Raw genomic sequence first — 10,328 nt, 5'->3', positions numbered from 1 at the left:
ATTAGCAGGGAAATAATTCTACCACTTTGCTACTGAAACTCAAAATCTGGTGAGGCTGGGTGGATGAAGGCTCTGAACTGGGGTCTGAACTCTGGGGTTCCGAAACACCTTTTTATGATTAACTGTGTGGCACTGCAGGATAATGCACTGGACCACAAGGTCGGTTTGAACCACAAGATCAGCGGTTCAAACCCATCAGCTCTTCCGAGGAAACCCTATACAGGGTCACTATGAGCAAGAACTGACTCGACAACACTTAACAACAGCGACAACAGCAACTGTCAGGAGCCCTGGTGGCACATGGGTTAAAGTGCTTCACTGCAAACCCAAAGGTTAGTGGTTCAAATCCACCAGTCTCTTTGGGAGTGAACTATTTACAGCCTTGGAAACTCTCTGGTGCAGTTCTGCTCTGTCCTGTAGGGGTCGCTGTTGAGTAGGAATTGACTGGACTACTGTGCGTTTTGGGTTAAATCAACCATCAACAAGAGAGAAAAGGACCAGATCAACATTGTATTGTCAAGCTTTGGAATTTTTGCCTATGTGATCAGTGAAAAATAGAATCTGTGTCATTTCCCTAACAGTGAACTTGAACATCATGTTTACAAGCCATTGTTTAGCATCTCTTAACTGTCCATGTCTCCTGACCATTTTTTCTGTAGGGTTCATTCTGTTATACATAGGGTCGATATGAGTCGGAACCAACTCGATGGTGTCTAGCAACAGCATATAAATTAGGTGTTTTTTTCTGCCAGTTTGCATTTCTCTTTTGATGTTACTTATGTTATTTTTTTTTTTCAATGCAAAAATTGTTTCTATAGTCACATTTATCAATATGGTAGAATGTACTGATTGACTATGAACTGCTGAACTAGCCATGCGTTCCTGGGATAAACTCTCGTTGGTCCTGATGCTTTATTGTTTTTATGTATTGTTAGATTTCAATTTACTAAGTAAACATAGAGAATTTTCACATCTCTGTGCATGAGGGATACGGACCTGTACTTTTCTTTTTCTGTGACATCTTTGTATGGTTTGGGAGCCAAGGCAAAGCTGGCAACATGAAAGGAGTTGGGAAGTATTCCTTTATTACATCCTAGAAGAATTTATGTAGGATTGGATTATTTCTTTCTTACATTATTGGCTGAATTTGTCAGTAAAGATATCTAGGTCTAGATTTTTCTTTGTTGGAAGGTTTTAAACTACAAATTTAATTTCTTTAAGAGCTACAGACTGTTCTGGTCATCTCTTTCTTTTTGAGCAATCTTTAGTGTTGGTGGTGTTGTTAGGTGCCATCGAATCTGTACCAACTCATAGCGACCCTTAGCACAACAGAAGAAAACCCTGCCCGGTCCTGGGCCAACCTCACAGTCATTACTATTCCTGAGTTTACTGCTGCTGCCACTGTGCCAGTCCATCTCGTTGGGGGTCTTCCTCTTTTTCTCCAACTCTCCACTTTACCAAACATGAGATCCTTCTCCAGTGACTAGTCCCTCCTGACAACATGTCCAAAGTATGAGAGACGACAAAGTCTGGCCATCCTGGCTTCCAAGAAGCACTCTGGCTGTACCTCTTCCAACAGGGATGTATTGGTTCCTTTGACAGTCAATGGTACTTTTCAGTATTTTCCTCCAGCACCATAACTCAACTGCATCAATTCTTGTATGGGCTTCCTTGGTCACTGTCCAACTTTCACATACATATGAGGTTATTGAAAATACCATGGCTTAAGTTAGGTGCACCTTAGTCCTCAAACTGACATCTTTGCTCTTCAGCAATTTATAAAGAGGTCTTGTGCAGCAGATTTGCCTAATGCAATATGTCCTTCGATTTCTTGACTGCTGCTTCCATGAATGTTGATGGTTGATCCAGGCAAAAATGAAGTCTTTGACAACTTCAGTCTTTTCTCAATTTATATGAACAGGAAAAAGTAAAAATCATTTACTGCCCTCTCTGCCCAGGAGGCAAGCTAAAATGCTAATCAGGTCACCAAATGGGACCAATCCCCCGGGTTCTCCCCCTGCCCTCAAACAGGTATGCAGCCTGGCCCCTCCCCAACTCTGACCCCATATAGGCCCATGTTGCCCTCCATTTGGCGCTCAGAATCTGGAGAAATTAGCTCCTCTGAGTCAGCTGGCTTAATAAAATCTGAAACTCTGCTGAAACTCTGCTTCACCTCTCCGAGTGGCCTCGGTTTCTTCGCCCATGAATCAAAAACTGCTGTAACATTTGATTCCCTGACCGGGAAACCAGAGTCAGGAAGTGACTAATGGTGAGCTCCCCTTGGCGGATGAGACGGTGTACCACAGCCATGTTTGACTAACTTTGTCCTCTCAAGCTGCCCTTAGAAACATATGTTTTTGTTATCGTTAAGTGACGTTGAGTAGGTTCTAACTCATAGCAACCCTGTTAGGGTTTCTGAGGAACAACTGGTAGGTTTGAACTGCTGACCTTGTGGTTCGCATACCAGTGCTGATCTTACAGTACCACACCAGAAGTCCATGACTTTGAATTAAAAGACCATCTTAAGAGCAGATTTGATGCATGAGACAATAATAACCAAACACCAGATGAATTGTGGGATGACCTCAAGACCATCATTCAGGAAGAAAGCAAAAGGTCATTAAAAAGACAGGAAAGAAGAAAAAAAGAAAATGTATGTTAGAAGAGATGATGAAATTTGCTCTTGAGTGTAGAGAAGCTAAAACAAATGGCAGAAACAATTAAGTAAATAAGCTGAATAGAAATTTTCAAAGGGCAGCTTGAGAGGACAAAGTTAGTGTTATAATGAAATCAGAAAAGACCTGGAGTTAGGAAACCAAAAGGGAAGAATATGCTCAGCATTTCTCAGACTGAAAGAATTGAAGAAAAAATTCAAGCCATGAATAGCAATAGTGAAGGGCTCTATCAGCAACAATTGTGAGGTTGGCCCAGGAACGGGCAGTGTTTCATTCTGTTGTACATAGGGTCTCTATGAGTTGGCACCAACTCAATGGCCTAATAACAACATCAGCAAAATATTAAATGATGCAGAAAACATCAAAAGAAGATGGAAGGAATACACAGAGTCATTGTACCAAAAAGAATTGGCTTATGCTCAACCATTTCAAGAGGTAGCATATGGTCAAGAATCGGTGATATTGAGGGAGGTGGCCCAAGTTGCACCAAAGACCTTAGCGAAAAACAAGGCTCCAGGAATCAACAGATTACCAATCGAAATGTTTCTGCAAACTGATTCAGCACTGCAAACAGTCACTCATCTGCTAAGAAATTTGGAAGACAGCTATCTGGCCAACTGTCTGGAAAAGATCTATATTTGTGCCCATTCCAGAGAAAGGTGACTCAACAGAATGCAAAATCATTGAACAATATCATTAATATCACATGCAAATAAAATTTTGCTGAAGATAATTTTGAAACGTTTGCAGCAGTACATTGACAGGAAGCTTCCAGAATTTCAGAAGAGGACGTGAAACGGGTTATCATTGCTGACATTAGATAGGTCTTGGCTGAAAGCAGAGAATACCAAAAGGATGTTTACTTGTGCTTTATTGACTATGCAGAGGCAGTCAACTGTGTGAATGGTAACAAACTACGAATAACATGGCTTAAACAGGTATTCCAGAACACTTAATTGTGCTTATGAGGAACCTGTCCACAGATTAAGAGGCAGTCATTCAAACAGAACAAGGGAACACTGAATGGTTTAAAATCAGGAAAGGTGTGCACCAGCATTGGATTCTTTCACCATTCTTATTCCATTTGTATGCCGAGCAAATAATCTGAAAAACTGGGTTTTTGAAGAAGAATGTGGTTACCTGTGATATGCAGATAATTCAACCTTGCTTCCTGGAAGTGAAGAGGACTTGACATGCTTACTGATGAAAATCAAAATCTGCAGCTTTCAGTATGGACTGAACTGCAATGTAAAGAAAACAAAAATCCTTACAACTGGACCAGTAAGTACATCATAGTAAATGGAGAAAAGATTGAAGCTGTCAATGACTTCATTTTGCTTGGATCCACAATCAATGTTCATGGAAGCAGCAGTCAAGAAATCAAATGACGTATTGCATTAGGCAAATCTGCTGCTCAAGACCTTTTGAAAGTGTTAAAGAGCCAAGTGACTACGGTGCATCCGTCCCAAGCCATGGTATTTTCAGTAGCCTCCTATGCATGTGAAAGTTGAACACTGAATAAGGAAAGGCATAAAAGAATTGATGCATTTGAGTTATGGTGTTGGGGAAGAATATTGAAAGTACCATGGACTGCCACAAGAACAAACCAGTCTGTCTTGGAAGAGAAACAGCCAAAATGTTCCTTAGAAGCAAAGATGGTGAGACTTCATCTTTTGTACCTTGGATATGTTGTCAGTTGGGACCTGTCCCTGGAAGGGACCTCATGCTTGGTAACGTGGAAGGTCAGTGAAAAAGACCCCCAAAGAGATGGATTGACTCAGTGGCAACAACAATGGGCTCAAACCTAACAATTGGGAGGGTGGGCACAGCTCCAGGCACTGTTCCGTTTTGTCGTGCGTAGGGTCGCTGTGAGTTGGAAACTACTCAGGAACATGTAATGATAACACAGCAACATGCACATTTAGAATTGTTATTTCTTCTTGGGTTGTATTCGTTCCCCATACTTATTGAGTTTGTCTGCTGAATAAATCATCCTAGAAGCTGGACTGTATCTAGGAAGAAGATCATTGCACCATGATTGGAGGAAAACTCATTATGCTCATTATATCACAGGAAGACTGCGATATGCAAATAATGCAATCTAACTTGGTGAAAGCAAATAGGACATGAAGCATTTACTGATGAAAATCAGAGACCAACAGAAAGAAATAAAAAAAAGCCTCACAGCTGAACCAAGAAACAGCATCATGATAAACCGAAAATTGAAGTTGTGAAGGATTTCATTTCGCTTTGATCCACAGCCAATGTCCCTGGAAGTGTTGGCGGTGGCGGTGGTGTGCCATGAAATGGGTCCTGCCTCATACTGATCCTGTGTAGAGTTTTTGTGCCTGGACATCTTTCTGGGAGCAGAAAGTCTCCTTTTTTTCCCACAGAGCACTTGGTGGATTCAAACTGCAGAGCTCGCAGTTAGAAGCCCAACACATCACCCACTATGCCCCCAGGACCCCTTGCTCATGAAAGTAGTAGTTAGGAAAACAAATGTTGTATTAGGTAAATCTGCTGTAAAAAACCTTAGGAAAGTGTTAAAAACAAAACAAAACACTTTGTCTCTTTGAGAACTTAGGTGTACCAGACCCAAGCCATGCTGTTCTCCATTTCCTCATACTCATGCAAAAGCTGGACACTAAATAAGGAAAACTGGAGAAGAACTGATGCATTTGGACTAAAGTGATGGAAAAGAACAGTGAGTATACCATGAACTTCCAGAAGAACAAACCCATCTGTCTTACGAGATGCACATCCATAATACTGCTCAGAAGCGAGAATGACACGACTTTATCTCACTTGGGACATGTTATCAGGGTTCCTAGCGTGATGCTGTAGGAGCAGCCCTGGATTGTGAACCACATGGTTGGCAGTTCCAACCCACCAGCTGCTCCTCGGAAACCCTATACAGGGTTGCTATGAGTGAGAACTGACTCAGCGACACTTAACAACAACATCAGGAGGGACCAGTCACTGGAGAAGGACATCATGCTTGGTAAAGTCAGCAAAAAAAGAGGAAGACCCTCACCAAGACTGATTGGCACAGTAGCTGCAACAATGAACACAAACATAGCAAGAGTTGTGAGAATGGTGCCGAAGCAGGCATCATTTTGTAAGGATGTTATGAGTAGATGGCACCTAAGAACCACATCATTAAACAATGTCCCTCTCTATCCCCGACACTGTTTCTCAGTGTGAAGTCTGCTCTATCTGAAGTGCCTTTAATACAGGCACTTTAGCTTTCTTTGATTCTGTTTGCTATGCTCATCCTTCTACATGCTTGTTAAGTGCCATCCAGTCGATTCTGACCCATAGAAACCCTGTCTAGGTTTCTAAGGAGCAGCTGGTAAGCTTGAACCACCGACCTTGCAACTCAAATGACTTTGCAGTCTGAAGCATGAGCCCACAGGGCTACACCAATACCTAGTATAGTCTCATGTTGATGGCAGAAACACAAAAGGAATACTTCCATTTGGAAAAAGGGAGGCATGGCAACAACTTCCTCTCACTGGTCTATAGCTCAGATGCTCTGCTAGCAAAACGGGAATCGCAGGGGCTCTTTGCCCAGACTGTAGAATTGACTCCTCGTGCCTCACAGCTGTACCTCTGGTTCTGCTCTTTGAGAGAACCACCCTTACATTGTCCTTCATGGCCACATCTGGCAAGGGCATTTGGGGAAGTTTCCCCTTCTTGGGATGTCCTTAAACAGTCTGCTACCTGTTGCTATAGGGTTTGAGCTGTAACTCTGCCTCCTACCCCAAGTTGATGACTTATCTAGTAAAAATCTCCTTAATACCTTGGTCAGGTTTTGTTTTGTTTTTTAATCTTTTCCCCATTGTACTTAGAAGCAAACTTGCACATTTCTTTAAAAAGAATGAATCAGAACCCTTATTAAAGCACAAAGGGGTTAACACAGGTTTTAAAACATTATTGATTTTTCCCTCTCGTCTTAATGTCTATTTTGTAATATAAAACCGTGGTCAGCTAGCGTAATGGCCATTGATCATGGTCACAGGTTGATGGAGCCCATCGAGTGGTATGACGTCCACCTTCTATCAGTGGATGGATCTGTGCATGTCTGGGGATGCCAGGCAGTTGACCAGTCAGCCCTGGGCTTTCCTTTCACTGCACACTTTATCATGACTGCTGCTTCTTTTCCTAGGATTGTGTGGGGTGAGCTGAGACTTCTGTCGTCTCAACTCAGTGCTCAGTCTTCCAGACCTCCTGGGTTCTGTTCAAGCTCAAGGTCCAATCTCTCTGCTAAACTTTGGATGTTCTGCTTGTCTGTTGCTTGTGCTGATTAGGATTGCAACTCCAGGAGATCCATGACATTGGCGTTCCCTTTTCATTTGCCTCTGAAATTGCTACTGTTCCCACAAACAGCCAAGGCTGTGGGTTTCCACCCACCATCTTTACTTCAAATCAAGTCAGCTGCTCTAGCAGCTATGCTGCTAGTTGTCCTGGCTCGTCCTGTCCTGCATTGTCGGCAGTCTGCTGAAGACTTCACGAGCTGCCAACCTCACAGTCCAGCTCATTAATCTGCAGCACCACACCAAGACTCCTTTTACCCATAGAAGCCTTCAGTAGTGCAAGTTGAAGCTTGATTGTTTGCTTCAATTCTTTCATCTTGAGAAATGCTAAGCATATTCTTCTCTTTTGGTTTTCTAACTCCAGGTCTTTGCACATTTCATTGTAATACTTGACTTGTCTTCTCAAGTTGCTATTTGAATTCTTCTGTTCAGCTCTTTTACTTCCTCATTTCTTCCATTTTCTTTAGCATCTCTTTGCTGAAGAGCAAGTTTCAGAGTCTCTTCTGACATCCATTTGGGTCCTTTCCTTCTTTCTTGGCTTTTTAAAAACATTTTATTATGAATTATGTGATAGTTTACATGGGAGAACATTAGCTTTACATTCATCCTATTGCATATTGTTGTTACATTGCCATGGTTACAATCCCCTCAATGCATTATTAACCAACCAAAGGGTACACCCTACAAGCCTGCTCCCTGGTCATCAGCACACAGCCCCTCTCCCTCTCTGGGTCTAGAGTTCCCAGACACTCCATCTCTCCACGTCATCGTCTCTGCCTCCATCTCTGGTAGCACTGCTTCTCTGGGTAGGGTCTTGATCTCTGTTCTTCTCCCTTGATGGTCCCAGGGACCTCCACTCATGGACTGCAAAGTCAACAACTCCCCTCCTTTTTCTACAAAATGTCTACCTTTACATTTTCAACCCTCACAGTCAGTCCTGTTAACAATTATTCGCTATTGTACCACATGAGACCTATCCCCATCTCCTTTCATCAGTCCTGTCCAGACAGATTGGTTACTATTCAGTGGAGATTCTACCTTCCTCTGTGCTCTGGATCTAGGCTCCCTCTTGAAAACTTGTAAGCCAGTCACTTCTTGCCTATGTAGCTCCCCCCATCCCCACCCCATTTTGGGTTGCCAATGTCCAAGCTGCCCATCCCTGTCAACTCTGTGTATCGAGGGGGTGGGAATGATCCTTGTTGTAAAGATTTGTTCCCTCTTTTGAGCCACTGCATCCATAGGTATAGGTCAAGTTCATCAAATTGCATATTACTCCTTTTTTCCTCTTCTTTCTTCTTCGAGTTGAGCTCTGATCATCCAGCCTTTAAAGCCAGATCAAGTGGGTATTATCTGCAAGTGTGGATGTTTTTGTGAATATGCCCTCCCTTCCTTTCTTGTCTTTTTAATGACCTTTGCTATCTTCCTCTGTGGTGTTCTTGATGTCTTTCCATAACTCATCTGGTCTTCAGCCACTATTTCTAATGCATTAAACCTCTTCTTGAGACGATGTCTAAATTTAGGTGGGATATGTTCAAGGTCATACTTTAGCTCTTGTGGACTTGTTTCATATTCTTCAGCTTTAACCTGAACTTGCATATGAACAATTGATGGTCAGTTACACAGTCTGCCTCTGTCCTTGTGTTGACTGATGAAATGGAGCTTTCCATTGTCTCTTCCCACAAATGTAGTAAATTTGATTTCTGTGTATTCTAATGCATTAAATTATATTCCTCATTCTACATGCTCATCTGACTCTGGTGAGGCCCATGTGTATAGATGTCTTTTATGTTATTTTAAAAAGGTACTTGAAATAAGTCATTGGTCTTACCAAAAAATTGTATCATGTGATTTCCAGCATCGTTTCTATCACTGAGCCCACATTTTCCAACTACTGACCCTTCCTCTTTGTTTCCAACATTTGCATTCCAATCACCAGTTATTATCAATACATCTTTATTGCATGCTTGATCAGTTTAAAACTGATGAAGCTGGTAGAATTCTTCAATTTCATCATCATGGGCTTTAGTGGTTGTTGTGTAAATTTGGATAATAGTGGTATTAACTCGTCTTTCTTGTAGGCATATGGATATTACCCTACTGCAGACAGCATGATACTTCAAGATCTTTTTTTGTTGTTGTTTTGAAAAAGCATTTGTTTTTTTAAAGCGTTTATTGTGAATTAAGTGATAGTTTACATTGTAAAACATCAGTTTTGCACTCAACCAATCATATTTTGTTTCATTGCAATGATTATACTCCCCTCCATGCACCATTGGTTGCTCTATCCCCTCTTTTTTTTTTTTAATGTACACAAAAACACACAGGATTATATAATCGTTTAAACAATCCAAGGGCACATTTTGCAAGCCAGCCTGCTGCCCGCCAGCACACAGCCTTTCTCTTTTTATGAGTCTAGAGTCCTCAGCTGCTCTATATCTCCATGCTGTCGCCTCTGCCTCCCTGCCTCTGTCTCTGGTCTCACTGCTTCTCTGGTTAGGATCCTCCACTCTTGCTCTTTTCCTTTGATAGTCCTAGGGTCCTCTGTTCCTGGAATGCAAGATCAACTACTGTACTTCCTCCTTTTTGTTACACAACTTCTGCCTTTACAGTTATGGCAATCACAATTAGTCATAATAACAATCACTCACTATTGAATCAAAAAGCATTCCTACCCCCATCTCCTTTCACCAGACCCCATCTAGACATGATGAAAACTATTCAGTGGGGACACTACCTCCCCCCCCCCACACACCCCGACTTGGTCTGAAACTAAATTCCATCTTGAAAACTTGTAAGCCAGCCACTTCGTGCCTTTATAGCCCCCCTATTTTAGATAGCCAATGTCTAAGTTTCCCATTCCTATCAACCCTGTGTACTGAGGGGCTAGGCTTGATCCTTGATGTGAAGACTCCTTCTTTCTTGGTTGATATTTTGAGCTACATCTATAAGTAAAGGTCAAGTTCATCAAAGTGTAGCAATTTACATCTGCTTCTTGTACCAAATTCTTTATCTTCCTCTAGTCTAGTTCTGATCATCAGGCCATCCACGCTATGTCACTTGGATACTATCTTGAAGTTTGGGTGTTCTTGCGCACCTCCTCACATTTCATATAATCTGGGTGCTTCACGCTCAGTTCTAGCCCCCTGTGGCTAGGTCAGTGCCCCTGGGCTCAGTAGTTTCCAAGTCTCCCCAAACTTCCGACCAACCAGCCCTTCCTCTTATCTCTCTCATCTCAAGGTTAACAGGAGTCTGTGGAACATGATTGAACTCTCAGCCCATGTCTTCATTACTGCTTTGCCCCCCACTTACACTCACAAGTAGATCAGCATGGTCACCA

The sequence above is a fragment of the Chrysochloris asiatica genome, unplaced genomic scaffold (assembly GCF_000296735.1).
Source record: "Chrysochloris asiatica unplaced genomic scaffold, ChrAsi1.0 scaffold00025, whole genome shotgun sequence".
Taxonomy (NCBI): Eukaryota; Metazoa; Chordata; class Mammalia; order Afrosoricida; family Chrysochloridae; genus Chrysochloris; species Chrysochloris asiatica.
Note: the sequence above shows the minus strand (reverse complement) of the source record.